The following is a 17,562-nucleotide window of genomic DNA, read 5'->3' on the forward strand; positions in this document are numbered from 1 at the left end:
TCACATGGAAAAAAACCGGCCAAGACACAAACTGATGTCAACAGGAAGAGGGAGGGGTTGCAAAGGGAGACAAGTCTCCTGAATCTTCTCCTCCTTCAGCTTTTATTGATCAGAAGCAAAACAGAGGTAACAAGAATACAGTGCATGGACACCAGGTGACAAGGGGAAAGAATGACTAATGGACTTCTTGCTGACATGTAATTTGGGTCAGAACATTCTCTGTCTTTTGCTAATTAAAAAGTACAAAGGAAGGGGCAATCCAGAACTCTCTAAGCTAATTTCTTAAAACCTGCTCATTTGTATTTCTTTGTGTCTGAACAAAGGTCACTCACTCACACAGTTTCCTGGTGTTTCTTTTTTTCTTTTTTAAGATTTTATTTAGTCATTTTAGAGAGGAGAGAGAAAGAGAGAGAGAGAGAGAGAGAGAGAGAGAGAGAGAAGGGGGGGAGGAGCAGTAAGCATCAACTTCAATATGTGCCTTAACCGGAATAGCCCAGGGTTTTGAACCAGCAACTTTAGTATTCCAGGTCGACACTTTATCCACTGCTCCACGCCAGGTCAGGCAGCCTGGTGTTTCCATCTATAAAGCCAGTGGCCGCGGCCCCCCATCACAGCCATCTGGCCCATGCAGGTTCGCATTGGATTTGGACAGTGGGTGAAGAAACAATGGAGCCAAAAACTGGTGGGCCATCATCTTTAATCCTAGCTTGCACCCGGCAAGCAAATAAAACACATACTGGGCTCCAAAACCCATTCATTCACTGCTCACAAAGCTACTGACTTATCCGAGTTTCCTAGAATCAAAGGTTTCTGGCTCACCAGACTTATTCTCCTCTGTTTCCCATCTCCTTCCTTCTCCCTGCACAAACTCTGCACAAACTGGCTTCTCACTCAACACTCCGCCATCTTGGATGCTTCTCCTGGCCTCCTCCACATGGCCTCCTTCTGCTTTCCTCTCTGCTCTCTCCTCTAATGTTAATCTCAGGAACCAAGAGAGCAAGCTCCGGTTCTGCCCCCACTTTATAGTGTAGAAATCAAAATCTTTCATCCAATATACAAAATAGGGAAGTCTCTAACATAGTCACTTATCTGAGGCATAATGGGATTGTACCACCCCACATCAAAAAGGGTGGGAAAGGCTTAGTCCTAAAACCAAGCCCCAGGCTACAAGGATCCTGCCTGCCCACAGCCCATCCCCAACACACATTAATATCACCCGGGTGACAGGCTTCCACGTGGGCAACGCCATCTTTAACAAAGTGAGCATAATCCCAACACCATCCAAGACAATATTCACACTCAGGGCTTTTATAACAAAAGTTCCCCAATCCAAGTCATAGAGGGTTAAAGGTTAAATGAGTGATTCCTTTCATTTATAGAAAGAGGATCTTGAGATTACATGTTATATGTAGTTATGTCTCTGACTTTCATGATGTTTAATGTTTTTGAGAATTGCTCTCTAGTTATATTTCAAAATATCCTTTGTTGTCTTAGATTCAGTTTATGAAGCTTTGGCTGGTAAAACACAAAAGTATGATACTATATACTCCCCACATGCACACACACACTAACACATTTTATTCAGTTTTAAAACATACCAGCAAGTATTAAAATAGTCATTTTTTCCAATGGCAGTTTCTCCACACCAGAAGGAGTCTGTAAAGCCAGGAGCCAAGGCCAGGGCCACTATCAGAGGAGCCCAGCCCATGCAGGTTCGCATTGGATTCGGACAGTCGGTAAAGAAACCATGGAGCCAAAAACTGGTGGGCCATAGTCTATAATCTAGCTTGCACCCGGCGGGCAAGTAAAAATACACACTGGGCTCCAAAACCCAGTCACATTCAGTGCTCACAAAGCTACTGATTTATCCGAGTTTCCTAGAATCAAAGGTTTCTAGCTCAACAGCCTTATTCTCCTCAGTTCCCCATTTCCTTCCTTATCCCAGATACAAACTCTGTACAAACTGGCATCTCACTCAGTACTCTGCCATCTTGGCTGCTTTTCCTGGCCTTCTCCACGTGGCCTTTCTCTGTTCTCCTCTGCTCTCTCTTGCTAATCTCAGGAACCAAGAGCCAAGTTCCCGTTCTACCCCTATTTTATAGTGTAGCTTTACAACCTCTAATCCAATATACAAAATAGGAAAGTCTCTAATACAAAGTCACTTCTCTGAGGCATGATTGGATTGTACCACCCCTCATCAAAAAGGTTGGGAAAGGCTTAATCCCAAAACCAAGCCTCATGCTACAATTCTCAACACACATTAATATCACCTGGGCAACAGCCTCTTTAACAAAGTGAGCATAATACATTTTATCTGCCCAACAGAGTCATAACTCTCAAAAGAAACAGTTTGGCCTTTTCCTGCCTTCAGAATTGATAGATAAAATGGCTACTCAGCCACCATCTCTCTTAAGAACAATGCAGGCCTGAAGGAGGAAGAAGGACTTGCCTACTCAGTAATCCACAGGCCTCCCTTGTAGCTGGATGCTGATAAAGGACAATTGGATTAGAGTGCAGACAATTTTGAGGAACTGTGGTGCCACTCCCAACCACAATCAGAAGTTATCTTTTAGCTGCCTTCACCTGAGGCTTTTGACAAATCCAATATAACCCTTGCCCCATCCCTCCCTCCTGGCTGACACCCTTTGCTGGTCTCAGCCAACCTGCACTCAGGTGTTTTAAAAATAAATATTCCTGCCTGACCAGGTGTGGCCCAGTGGATAGAGCATTGGACTGGGTTGCGGAGGACCCGGGTTCAAGACCCTAAGGTTGCCAGCTTGAGCGCAGGCTCAACTGGCTTGAGCAAAAAACTCACCAGCTTGGACCCAAGGTCACTGACTCGAGTAAGGGGTTACTCGGTGTAAGGCCAGGAGCCGCCATCGTGGCCATTCACATGCAGGTTCCCATTGGATTCGGGCAGATGATAAAGAAATGGCGGAGTCAGAGGATGGGGGCCATCCTATTTATTGGTGTCTCACCAAGACAGGCAAACCACAAAAGAAGACAAGGGAAAAGCAGAAAACCAGCTCTTCCCATGAAGGGCAAGGGATCAGGGAAGCCCCTGCAATTGTGATAGCAGGAACTGTGTGTCCAAGCTCCTGGTCTGTCCCACTTTATAGTGTAGAAAACCAAAATCCCTTAATCCAATATACAAACAAGGAAGTCTCTGATACAAAGTCACTTATCCAAGGCATAATTGGATTCCTCATGAGAGTGCACCACCCAGATCAGTCAAGGGTGTGGGGAAAAGCTTAGTCCCAAAACCAAACCTTAGGCTACAACGACCTGGCCTGCTTATAGCCTGTCCCCCACACCCAATATAAGTCACAAGCGAGCAAACATATATATCATATTTACAAACTTATTTGACCAACATTCCACCCCTTTTGCTCGCTTTACAATCTAAACCACAGGCATCTTCCATGATGGTCACTGTGCAAGGAGTAGGATACATTGCATAAACAGAAATAGTACCAACTACAGCAATAGGATTAACAGATCAAAAACTATGGGCGAAATGAGAGAGCTGTCAGTGGCACCAAGAGAGGCAAATCTTTTCCCTCTGGCAGAATACAGGCCAGAGTTTTGTCTGCAGACAGCACCGTAGCTGGCACCAGAGGCCGCCCTGAGCGGGCATACCAAACCTTATTGGCCAATACACCAGCATCTGCTGGTTCTATGTGTAGTAAAATAGGGGAACTCATTATCGGCCATAAAGAAATTACAAAGGTGCCCTTCAAAATGCTGTCCCCTTGAGCACTCAAGGGATAATACACTTCTACCTTAGGTGGCCAGGTGCTGGTTGCCCAAGGAGTTAACTGGAGATCCACCTCTAACCCCTTTCCCCATGGTGCCAACAAGGCCACCCATCTCAGATGGGGGGCCTGTACAGTCCAGGGCCAAGTCCATTGAAGCCGTTGTCCTTTAAGAAGGGCTGTTGGAGCAGGCAAAAGCACGTTGCCCTGCTGTCCGAAACCTGGCTTGAGTAAAATGTCCTTGGTGTGTATCTGCAACTGAATAGGGGCAGCTGTCTGATGCAGGAGGGCTTCTACTGGAGCTGGGCTTCCCCGTCGAGGTCGCTCATTCAAAATCCGGAGTACTGTCCATAAGCGGTGTGTCCATCCAGTAAGAGAGCCGGTGCCCCCCTCCTGTCGCAGTCCCTGCTTTAAGAGTCCATTATAACACTCAATGATACCAGCAGCCTGGGGGTGGTAGGGAACATGGTACTTCCAGTCCACCCCCAGCTTTTGAGCCCATTGCCTCACCGTTGAACCAGTGAAGTGGGTACCATTGTCACTTTCAAGGACCAGCGGTCGCCCGTATGCAGCACACAGGCGGTACAGAGCCTGTATGACTGCCCTCTGGTCAGGGTTACGAGCGGGGTAAGCAGCAAGCAGCCCGGTGGCAGTATCTACACACGTGACTGCATACTGGTACCCTTCTGACTTTGGTAAGGGTCCAATGATGTCTATCTGCCATCGTGTCAGTGGGACATGACCCCTCTGGATCTGTCCAGGTGACACCAGTGGTCTCCGAGGGTGTTCCTTGGAACATACTGCACATTGCTCACAGGCTGCAAGTACCTCTGCATAGGACACAGGCAAGTTCCAAGCCTTAACCGTAGCCCACATAGTTTTCTGTCCTGCATGGAGCAGGCGCCGGTGGAGCCACTGTGCCACATCACCTGCAGGTGCAGTCTCCAACCATCGCACCCTTGTCAATGTATCTGCCTCATCATTCCCAGGATGGGCTAGAGGGGCATGCCCTGTGACATGATATACTGTCACCTGCTTCTGGTGTCCTATTTCCCATAAGTCCTGCCACATGGCCAGACCCCATAATGGACGGTGCATTACCATCCACTGGTTAATGTGCCAAGTAGCAATCCAAAGGGTCAGTCCACGATAGACAGCCCAACTGTCAGTACAGATCACCAGAGGTGAAGGTTCATTATGGGCAACTGGCCAAACAGCTCTTAATTCTGCCCATTAGCTGCTTTGGCCTGTACCCGTGTCCATCCAAATAGTCTCAGTGGCCGGATGGAAGGCGATAGCCGTCCATTTGGCAGGTTGGCCCCTGCTGGAACCATCAGTATACCAGGCATCTTTGGGGATGGGCACCCGCCCCTCCTGGTAGGGACTGACCTCAGGTTCTGCCTCCTGAGCCCCAGTTGCACCTGACTCTAAGGTCACATAGGTGACTGGACCCAAGACTTCCTGCAGTTCTGCCCTCAATGGGCTGGTGCTAAGAGCACAGCGTTGTTGCAGATAGGCACCCCACTTGGCCAGGGTAGACATTTGGGCCATACCACTACATGGTTTAGTTGCCCAATCTCTCACCCATCCAGCTATAGGGTATGTTGTTTTGACTGTAACTGGTGTTGTGGTTGTAATACTCTCAGTTGCCAGGAGGGCAGCATACACAGCTGCCAGCTGCTTCTCTACTAATGAGTAACGAACTTCAGCACCTTTCCACAATTGGGACCAAAATCCAATAGGTTGCCATAGGCGCTCTGTCCGCTGCCACAAGCCCCATCCAAACCCCTCCGAGGTTTCATGAACATCCAGCTCACAGGGCCTGGCAGGATCAAACACATTCAAGGCCTGTGCCACCTTGACAGCTCTCTTAGCAGCTGCAAATGAACCTTGCGCCTGCTCAGTTCAATCCCAGAGAACCCCCTTTCGAATAAGGTTGTACAAGGGGCGTAGTAACTGAGCCAAGTGCGGTATAAATGCTCGCCAATACCCCAACAAACCTAAGAATTCCTGTAACTGTTTTACCGTAGTGGGCACGGGGTATGCTTGAATCTTATCTATAACTGCATCAGGGATAACTTTTGTCTTACTCGACCAGACAACTCCCAAGAATTTAACAGATAACCCAGGTCCTTGTAATTTGTTCTCGTTAACTGCCCAGCCACATGCTTTCAAATGGGATAGCAGGGTAGGGACTGCTTGCTCCAATTCTGAAAGAGAATCACTAGTTAGCATAATATCATCAATATAATGGTACATGCGGACTACCTCTGGCTGTTTCCATTTAGCCATGTCAGCAGCCACCAGCCCATGGCACAAGGTGGGGCTATGCAAATAGCCCTGGGGTAACACTGTAAAGGTCCATTGTCTCCCTTCCCAACTGAAGGCAAATTGGTCTTGACTCTCTGCGGCTATATCAATAGAGAAAAAAGCATTGGCCAAGTCTGCCACAAAGTGGTATGTCCCCAACTCATGGCTTAGCCGATCCATCATGTTAGCTATTGAGGGAACAGCAGCGTGCAAAGGGGGAACAACTTTATTAAATTCCCTGTAATCTACTGTCATTCTCCAGGTTCCATCTGCTTTGCGCACAGGTCATACTGGGGAGTTGTAAGGACTGTGTGCTGGCCGGATGATCCCCACGTTTTCTAGTTCAAGGATTGTCCCTGTGACTTCTTCATAACCACCTGGCAGGCGGTACTGCTTGGTGTTAGTCACACGCTGAGGGACGGGTAATTGCAAAGGGGAATGTGATGCATGTCCCCGCAATACTGCCTTCACAACCCTGATCCGCAGCCAGAACTCCCCAGCTGTAGTTTCCAACCACAGTCCTTGCAAGACATCTACCCCCAAAATATATTCAGGAATAGGAGATACATACACCTTATATGGCTTAGGAGGCAGTCTCCCTATCCCCAATGGAATAGTTATTGGCTTCACTTGAACAGTTTGGCCCCCATAACCGTCAATGGCCACTGGGGTCCCAGCAAACCGCTCTGGGTTTCCATAGAGAAGGGAACATTCTGCACCTGTATCCACCAAGGCCAACACCTGTTGTACATTGGAAGGGGACCAGTGGATAGCCAGTTCCACATGTGGCCTCCGGTCCCCGCCCATCCCCATTAGATGGGTCCCTTGGCCTTTTTCCTATTCAAACTGGTACAATGGGTCTTGGGAGTTCCCCTCTCCCTCAGCCGTCTCTATCATATAATCTTGTAATCGAGCTGTGCGCGCACCAAACGTTTTATTGGTAGCTGCTGGGGCCTTTCGTCTCAGTGGCTGGAACTTCTGTTCTGGTTTAAGCTGCCGCCAAAGCTCCAAAAGAATTTTATTAGACTGGCCATCCAATTTCCCCTTATCTGCTCCAGCCGCAATCAAGTCTACCCACATCTGCGTTTGGGTAACCTTTACAGGCCCGTTTCCCTTGTTAGTTGGGGGGGGGGGGGAACATAGGCAGCAGCCCTCACTGCTTTATGATCCCGAGCGGCCTCCAGCTCTCCCAAATCTGCTACCATTTGTGTAACTGCATTGATGGGCTGCCCCACATAGGGGCCCAAGATAGCCACAAGTGACCCAAAAAGGGCTGACGGGGCGCTAGCAAGGACAAATTCCCTCATTTTGGCCGTAAACACTTCCTCGTCTGGCCCACGAGACCCAGGGTTGAAAACAGTATTCTTCATATCTAGTTCTCGAAGGACCTTTACTAACTCACTGTAGCACTGCCACCGACTCATTGCCCCCGGCAGTTCTCCAGCATTCTGCCAGACCATACGAATGGCAGCCATCACCCATTCTAATAGGGTATGGTCTCCTGGGTTGCCATGGCAGTTCTGAAGACGCTGCCTCAAGGAAGAGTGTGTGGTAATGGCGGCCAATTTCTCCATCTCTGTTCCGGAGAGCATGATGCCATCCACCCCTATATCCCACAATCGTAGTAACCAGGCTACCAGGGATTCAGTAGGTTTCTGCCTAAATTGTGCCCCCAACTCCATCAGCTCTGCCTGGGTATAGGGCCGGACCACAGAGTGTTCCATTACCTGGGCAGGAGGCTGTGGCTGCCCCTGAGGGACTCTTTGTTGCTGGGTTTTTACCTTCTTGGCAACAACTGGTCGGGCTCTCAGTGTGCGTATGGCAGCTTCAGCCTGAGCCTTCTCATCCTCAGAAGAGGAGTCGCAAGCGCCTGCTCCTGCTGACTCAAATCCACCAGCACGGATGCTGCTGCTCCTTTGGTGACCATTTAGGCTCCTGTGGCTGCTGGCTTTTGGCCGGAAGCTGAGACTCGAGCTCTTGAATCCGCAGTTGTTTCTCCAACAACTGCCGGTGAAAACGTTCAGCTTCCAGGGTAAACTGCAACTCGTGAACCCGTAATTCCTTCTCCAGTGCTCGCTCCATTTCCAGCCTTTTCTGCCATTCTATTTGCAATTCATACTGAAGCTTTTGACCTCGGGCAGTTTCCTCTTGAGTAAAAAACATGTAGCCCATGGCCCCTAAAAGGACAGCCATGGGGAGCCAGAGCAGCAACCAGTACTCTATCCCACCCATCAAGGGTGGTGGCTCCATACCAATCTCTGAATCCTGCCGGAAACTACGCCAGTTGTAAGGCCAGGAGCCGCCATCATGGCCATTCACATGCAGGTTCCCATTGGATTCGGGCAGACGATAAAGAAATGGCAGAGTCAGAGGATGGGGGGCCATCCTATTTATTGGTGTCTCACCAAGACAGGCAAACCACAAAAGAAGACAAGGGAAAAGCAGAAAACCAGCTCTTCCCATGAAGGGCAAGGGATCAGGGAAGCCCCTGCAATTGTGATAGCAGGAACTGTGTGTCCAAGCTCCTGGTCTGTCCCACTTTATAGTGTAGAAAACCAAAATCCCTTAATCCAATATACAAACAAGGAAGTCTCTGATACAAAGTCACTTATCCAAGGCATAATTGGATTCCTCATGAGAGTGCACCACCCAGATCAGTCAAGGGTGTGGGGAAAAGCTTAGTCCCAAAACCAAACCTTAGGCTACAATGACCTGGCCTGCTTATAGCCTGTCCCCCACACCCAATATAAGTCACAAGCGAGCAAACATATATATCATATTTACAAACTTATTTGACCAACACTCGGTCTGCTGAAGGCCCGCGGTCAAGGCACATATGAGAGAGCAATCAATGAACAACTAAGGTGTCGCAATGAAAAACTGGTGATTGATGCTTCTCATCTCTCTCTGTTCCTGTCTATCCCTCTCTCTGACTCTCTCTCTCTGTCCCTGCAAAAAAAAAGAAAAGAAAATATTCCTTTTGGAATACACTAGCCTCATGTTTCTGGTTCGGCCCATGGTTTCTGCCTTTCAAAAATGTTTATCAAATCTTGTATTTCTCAAAGGCTTTTGACACATGTAGAAAATAAGTAAGAAATATCCCAATGAATAACGTATACCAAATGTCAGTAATAAGCAAGACATACTCCTTTGGGGAAATGGCTGTTAAAATTTTTTTTAGTGTGTATATGCAAAGTAAAGCAAAACTAGTCAGTCTTTTTTTCTTTTAAAAGTCCATTTTTCCTGAAATACCATTCCACAAAATTGGAAGTTAAGAACAAAAAGGTGAGAAGATGGAAAGGGAAGGAAGGGAACACAAAAAATAAGATTGTATAAATGTAAGCATTTTTTTTTTAATTTTATTTATTCATTTTAGAGAGGAGAGAGAAGGGAGAGAGAGAGAGAGAGACAAAGAGGGAGAGAGGAGAGAGAGAGAGACAGAGAGAGAAGGTGGGGAGGAGCTGGGAGCATCAACTCCCATATGTGCCTTGACCAGGCAAGCCCAGGGTTTCGAACGGCAACCTCAGCATTTCCAGGTCGACGCTTTATCCACTGCGCCACCAAAGGTCAGGCCAAATGTAAGCAGTTTTTAGAAGAGCAGGGTCACACTGCAAAATACCAAAGGGTGGTTGAAGAGATTTACCATTCTGCAGGAGTGGGGTTTGTACTTGTAAGGCCGAGGCCACCATCACAGCCATCTGGCCCGAGCAGGTTCGCATTTGATTCGGACAGACAGTAATGAAACAACGGAGCCAAGAACTGGTGGGACTTTACTTTTAATCCTAGCTTGCACCCGGCGGGTGAGAAATACACACAGTGGAAAAACACTTCCCTATCCATTCAGGGATCCCAAAGCCACTGACTCATCCAAGTATTCCTAGATTCAAAGGCCCCACCAGCCTTATTCACCTCTGTTCCCCATCTCCTTCTCTCTGCACAAACTGGCTTCTCCTTCAACACTCTGCCATCTTGGTTGCCTCTCTTCTGCAATACCAGCGGTTCTCAACCTGTGGGTCATGACCCCGGCGGGGGTGGAATGACCAAAACACAGGGGTCGCCTAAAGCCATCGGAAAATACATATTTATTATACAATATATTTTAAAATAAAATATGTATTTCCCATGGCTTTAGGCGACCCCTGTGTTTTGGTCGTTCGACCCCCGCCAGGGTCACCACCCACAATACTGTGCAATACTGATGGCAGGATCTGAGCACAAGAGCCTCCAGTCTGCCTTATTTTATAGCTTAGAAATTAAAGCCTTTAAGCCAATATACAAAAAGGAAGTCTTTGATACAAAGCCACTTATCTGAGGCATAAATGGGATTCCTCATAAGAGTGTACCATCCCACATCATGTAATAGTCAAGGGTGTGGGGAAAAGCTTAGTTTTGAGAAGATCTTAGTATCAGAAGGGAGGGAAAGGTTTAGCCTTAAAACTAAGCCTTAGGCTAGGGGTCAGGAACCTTTTTGGCTAAAAGAGCCATAAACACCACATATTTTAAATTGTAATACCTTACGCATTATCCAATAAAAATTTGGTGTTGTCCTGGAGGATAGCTGTGATTGGCTCTAGCCACCCACAACCATGAACGTGAGTGGTAGGAAATGAATGGATTATAATACATGAGAATGTTTTATATTTTTAACATTATTTTTTTTATTAAAGATTTGTCTGCAAGCCAGATGCAGCCATCAAAAGAGCCATATCTGGCTCGCAAGCCATAGGTTCCCGACCCCTGCCTTAGGCTATAATGACCTTGCAGCTTACAGCCTGTCTCCCACACCCAATGCAAACTATAAATAAGCAAACATATACATCATATTTACAAACTTATCTGACTGACAGTACTGTTGTGTGGAGATCAGTGAAGAGCAATTCACTGCCTTAGAGCAATTCTCCTTCCCACTCCAAACACTGGCTTCTGCACCATGCCTCCATGGGAAGGGCCTCTCATTCTACCATGCAGCCCACCCCAAGGGCCTCTGGCTCCCTACAGGGATTGTCTCACTGGTCCCCTTCCCGAACAGCTCAAGTCTTCTTCTCTTCCACATTCAGATGAAAATCACCTCAGAACATGATGGGTCTGTTGCTTAGGATCTTTTGAACAAGCTCAGAAACATCAAACACAACAAAACCAAAACTAGATAATTTCCCACCACTCTTAATGCACAACTCTACCATATTTCCATAATTTTGAAAGAAATCTTTTAGCTCTGATATGTCCACCTCATGAGGCAGATTGTCAATAAAGAGTTGATGACTATCAGGCCATCTGTTGGTCAAATAAGTTTCTAAATATGATGTATATGTTTGCCCACTTTGGGTGTGGGAGACAGGCTGTAAACTGGCAAAGTCATTATAGCCTAAGGCTTAGTTTTAAGACTAAGCCTTTCCCTCCCTTCTAATACTAAGGTCTTCTCAGAACTAAGCTTTCCTCCACACCCTTGACTGTTGCATGATAGGGGGTGATGCACGCTTATGAGGAATCCCATTTATGCCTCAGATAAATGACTTTGTATCAGAGGCTTCCTTATTTGTATATTGGCTTAAAGGCTTTAATTTTCTACACTATAAAATGTAGCAGACCAGGGACTCTTGCTCTCTCTTGGTTCCTGCTATCAGCATTGCAGAGGCCTTCCTGATCTCTTGCCCTCTATGGGAAAAGCAGGTTGTCTGCTTTTCCCTTGACTTTTCTTGTGGCTTGCGTGTCTTGGTGAGACACCAATAAACAGAATGGCCCATCATCCTCCAACTCCACCATTTCTTTATCATCTGCCCAAATTCAATGAGAACCTACCAATGAATGGCCACGATGGTGGCCCCCGGCCATACAGCATCTCACAGTTGTTCAGGGTTCAACATCACCTTGCTCACCAACCCCACAAATTGGTTTTGGTCCCCTCTGGGAAAAAATATTTATTCATTGTTCTTGAATTCTTTGATCCCTCTATGTCTTCTGCAGTGGAATTCAAGATTCAGGCTTAGACTCCTGGGCATGCTGTGAAGCTGGTACTTTAACAACATGATATGGTATCGCAGTAACTGGAACAGCCCTATGGGGTGGAAGGTTATTACTGGTCACCAATGCCCAGGAAAATGTCCTCAAGTCTTCCTGCACTGTCTGAGCTATGTCTGCAGGTGCTGGAGAAGAACTCTTCTGAGGATCCTCAGGAGTGATTTCTTTTCATACTGGCTCACGCTTTTCCTCTTGGATTTCAGATACAGGTTCTTGCTCTGGTTGGGTTCAGGAGCAGGCTTTGTTTCAGCAACAGGTTCTTCTAAATGTTCTTCCAAGTCACTGCTGACAGTCTGATCATAGAAAGTTCTAGAATCATCAGGCACCACCTCAGGTGTCTGCTGTCATTTTTCAGGATCCTCTACTTCTTCCTTGGATTCCTCCTGAGGCTCAGTGAGAAAGCCACCAAAGACCTCATCTTGATATCTGAAGATAATCATTGTGAACACAGAACTTATTTGCAACAGAGCCCTCAGGAGCAAGAACAAATGTCTGCATGAATCTCCTCAGAGCCTCACTGTTATTAGAGAGTAACCCTGTCTCCTGGACCAACCACTACACCATCATTTAGAATGGGATGAGCATCAACATGGCAAATCTTAGTGTGGCAATCAGTGACATTTTGTGACATCACTTTCCTATGGATGTCTTTCTGTTCATAGACCACGTCTGCTGGCTTTCCATTTGTATCTAATCCCGCCATTGACATAAGAAGAGTTCTTTCCATAAAATCTGTGCAGCATGTCTAGGGCCTGGTTTAGCAGTGTGTAATACTGTCTCACGAATTTCCACCTGATCAGCAGGGTACTAGGCTTCTCCATAACCATTGCTTTGGTAGATTCAACCTGTGCTGCTGAGCAGGAGAGGAACAAGCTTTGTTCTACAACTCAGAGAAAGGAAAAAATCCTCTTATGTAACTGCATCTGCTGATACTATATTCTTTAAAAAAAAATTCTACCCAGTTTTGATGTAATATGTTATAATGATCTTTCCAGGATTAAAGTGATAGTATCTTACAGGCTTCTCCTCTGTAATGTTAATCTTCTTTCTTTTGTAATTGGTAGGTATTTTCTGGGGAGGTACTTTGAAACTATGTAAATATCAATATTTCCTTCTTCATCAAACTTTCATTGTATTTATTTATTTATCAATGTTGGTATAGATGCATGGTTAGCTATTTTATTCAAATGATTAGTTTAGCCACATGGTTTGCTATTTTATTCAAATGCTATTTTATTTATCTGTTACTACCATGATTTATTTTGACACTCAAACTGTCTCAGATTTAGCCAGAAGGAGGCCTTTCAAGTTAACTTTTGTGTCCCTTTGCCATTCCATCATGCAGGAGCACTTCCTCACTTTGGGGCACAAAAGAGTATTCAAATCTCATCTAGTAATATTCCTGGAATCAGCCATTTCTCCAAAGAAGACAGTTCCTTTTACTGAAGGATGGTATTTGGAAGCTGAGCTCCAAGTGCAATGTTATTGCTGTTTGGCTTTTGCTTTATTTAGGTCCTTTCAATAGCCAAAGCAAAGGAATACATGCACATATTTAGATCTATCTATCAATCAATCTATCTATCTATCATCTATCATCTTTCATCTTTCATCTTGAAAGCTACAAGTTCATATGTTTACCTCCAATTCCAGTCCAACTGTTCCACTATTGTTACTTCCTGTTCCTCCACTGAAAATCTGAATTCCACTTCCATTATCCTTAATAGTTGAAATTCATATTGTCAAACTAATTCTGGAATGTTTGTATAAACCTATACTCCCATAAGCAATATATTGTGCCATTTCTTTAATATATGTCACTGGTACTATCACTTACCTACATACTTAGTAAGAAAACCCGGGTGCAGATGAGGGCTGTGTGAGGCATAGTTCTCAGTGTCAGACACATCATCATCATCCTGCAAGTTCCCACAAGGCCCCTCCTGATGTTGTTAATGAATCACTTTTATCCTCATTTTCTCTTATTACTCACCAAACAGAAATTCTCATTCTTATATGTTTAACATGTTATTTTTGTTTGGGTTTTTTTGTATAAATTCTTGCAAAGTATTTACTTTTATATGCATTTTTAACATATAGAAATGTTATTATGTAAACAATTACATCTTGGTTGTTACATTTTTTTCTCCACTTTTTAGTTTCCAAATAAAAATTAACTCAATTATTGTATTAAGTCCTATTACTTTTACTGTCAATAAAGTTAAACATGTTTTCATACAGTTAGTAAGCATTTAGGTTGTTTTTTTATGAACTGGCTATTTATATATATATTTTATTCATTTTTCTTTTTTACCTATGAATTTGTATATTTTTTCCTATTGATTTCTGGGGGATCTTTAACAAATGTATTAATCTTTAGCAAAAAACAACTAAAGTATTTATTTCTTTAAACTTAATTTAAAACAATTGAATTATTTTGTTGGGTTTTATTTTTGACTATATAGAATTTCTGTAAATATAGTATTTTATGATTTCTGTGGGGTTCATTTTTTTGGAATGCTTGTACAAACATTCCACCTGAACTAATCACCCATATTTTCTTTTCTATTATTATTTTTTAAAGACTTTATTCACTTTAGAGAGGAGAGAAAGAGAGAGATAGAGAGAGAGAGACAGAGAGAGGGAAGGAGGGAGGAGCAGGACTCATCAACTTCCATATGTGCCTTTACCAGGAAAACCCAGGATTTTGAACTGGCGACCGCAGTGTTCCCGGTCAACGTTTTATCCACTGTGCCACCACAGGTCAGGTCAGGTCAGGCTATATTTTCTTCTTATATTTTGTAATTTTACTTTTTCTTTTTTTTTCCAGTTTAGTTTTATATAAGACCTAAGATAAGGCTTTTGCCCTTTTATTTTTTTCCAGGATAATAACTTAGCTGTCCAACACCATTTACTGAACAATCCATTCCTTTCCTAGTGATTTTTAGAAATAATTCTTATCATATGTTAACTTAGATCTAAAATAGAATCTGTTCATGGGGAACTTGTAGGTGTGGGCCAACAGTATATACAATGAAATAAGACTCCCTGAACAAGGTGCAGTACAGACTGAAATCCAGGCAGGCTCCTCCGTCAGCCACACTGGTGGAAACAGGCCTAGAGAGTCAGGCATCTTTTATAACTCCAGGGACATCCTCAGCTAAGAGCCCCTGAAGCACTTCCTTGGGGTGGGATGGGGGGAGCTCTGATTTGTACAGTTACCACCAGGTTTAGTAACAGCCATTTCCCATTTATCTTTCAGCGTAGAGTACTCCTGCAATAAAACACTATGAAATAACTCATCCCATGATTATTTAAAAATATCCATTGGACAAGTTCCCTTCTTATTTCCCATTCAAAAGTTTCATACTGTTCACCCAAGTTATTTTGCCAAATGAATGATCTATTTAGAGTCATTCTGTTGAGTTTCCTTATCGCACCTTTCTCTTGCCTGCCTTTGACCCCAAAACTCTTCTGTTAGATTTCTGTTCATCTTATGCATCAGTTTACTTGAATCACTTCATTATTCAATTTTTCATCTGATCCTAAAACAGAAGATGCATTTGCAACTTGGAAAGACTTGATTTCTGCACGCGTTTGTATTATGTATCTACCCTGCAACCCATTCCTTTGCCATTTGTTCAGTTTTCTGTTTACTGCTAAGAGTGAAAGGGCCATTATTCTATGAGAACTACAGAACACAAATAACACTTGGAATGCAACAGCCTACTTTACAGTAGAAATGAGGGAAAGGAGAGATCTTAATCCAGGTCAAGTTTCTACTTCTAGTTTCAGTTCACGTGCGCTCCAGTTGGTAGTGAGTGCCTCCTGTGGAAGCCAGTCACGATTAACAGAGAAAACCTTGGAACTGCTTCCTGGAAAGAGCTGGCCTAATGACTGACCCCAGTGCTCTCCTGAGATGTGCTCTCCCAGCCCAGCATTTTCAGGCCTAGAAAGTTTGCTCAAAGCATTTTAATTTGCATGAAAAATTGGTGAGTTTAGAAGCGGTTTTGTCCACTGAAGACGCACAAGCTTAAAATACAAAAAAAATAGAACAAGCAAATTTTATTGCAATTAGAATGACATAATTTATACCTCAATAAGCTGGGAAACAAACAATATATTGTGGGCTGTGTAAAAGCTTTTTTTGGCAAAAAATAATTCAAAAGTGTGATTTGTGATCTTTCGCTCAAATGTTAATTTCTTAAATTCCCTTCACAATTCTATATCAGAATTTATGTTAATTTCTTAAATTCCCTTCACAATTCTATATCAGAATTCACCCAGGCCTGGTGATAGGGCCTGACAACAAAGCAGAGCAAAGCCAGGCACCTATACACTTGGGCCTGACATAATGTGATTTGGTCAAAGGGCATCGTGCTTTAAAATGCAAAGGGGACATTGACTCCTATCACACTCTAACAACAAAAGACCAGTCTCTCACTGAGTTTCCTTTTCATTACAGGGATAAAATAATTCTAACAATTGCTCTTCAGCAAAAGGCAATCTGCGGCAGGAATTGCTAGATCAGAGACTTGTTAGATTGGGTCTGCGTCAGCAGTCTGTCTAGCCTGGCAACCTGAGAGCACACGCAGATGAAGTGCTATCAGGTCAATGGAAATTGGCTGTTTTTCAAAGGGTGTGACTGGGAAAGCCCACTGTCAATTTAAAATAAATAAATAAAAAAAATGAAACCCTCCAGAAGCAATTTCAAAATTACACACATATACTGATAGCACAGGTAAGGATCACCCAATTGCCCCATAAAAATGAATTGCTAAATATTTTAAATTAATACCACTATCTACAAATATAATGTTCTGCTTGAAAACCTATACATTGTGCAAGTAAAGACTAGAAAAACTAATTAGTGGAATTAAACTGTTTGTATTGAAATTTACTGTGACATGAGTTTGGAAAAGAATTATTGAAGTGTAAGTGAATGATTGTATGGATTTATTTCATTTCAAAAAAAAGTTGTGCCCGATTGGTGGTGGCACAGTGGATAGAGGATCAACCTGGGATGCTGAGGTCCCCAGGGTCAAAACCCCAAGGTGGACAGTTTGAGCGCAAGCTGACTAGCTTGAGCATAGGGTCACTGGCTAGACTCAGCAGTTCTCAACCTGTGGGTCATGACCTTGGTGGGGGTCGAACAACCAAAACCCAGGGGTCACCTAAAGCCATCGCAAAATACATATTTCCGATGGCTTTAGCTGCTGAGAAGCTGCGCTACCATCTGCAGCAGCGCTATTCAGCTTGAACGTACGCCGTTATGGACGTGCGTTCCAAACTGAATGCCTGAGGTCATGCGCAGACATGATTGCATCATCCGTCCAGGGCCTAAGGGGCGGGGGAAGCAGAGGGAACGCTCCACAGTCCATAGCAGTGCATTATGTGTGTCCGGCGCTTTCTGCCATCATCAGTGGGCGGGTGCAGCAAGCATCGAGGACAGAAGCCTAGGAGGCGGAGAGGTAAGAGGTGA

The 17,562-nt window shown here is 44.4% G+C and overlaps 1 pseudogene; it reads right to left on the reverse strand.

Moving 5' to 3' along the window:
• Positions 1 to 10,943: 10,943 nt before the first annotated feature.
• Positions 10,944 to 12,925, reverse strand: LOC136338477 (ras GTPase-activating protein-binding protein 1-like; annotated as a pseudogene).
• Positions 12,926 to 17,562: the final 4,637 nt, after the last annotated feature.

Source organism: Saccopteryx bilineata, chromosome 5 (assembly GCF_036850765.1).
Source record: "Saccopteryx bilineata isolate mSacBil1 chromosome 5, mSacBil1_pri_phased_curated, whole genome shotgun sequence".
In the NCBI taxonomy this organism is placed as follows: domain Eukaryota; kingdom Metazoa; phylum Chordata; class Mammalia; order Chiroptera; family Emballonuridae; genus Saccopteryx; species Saccopteryx bilineata.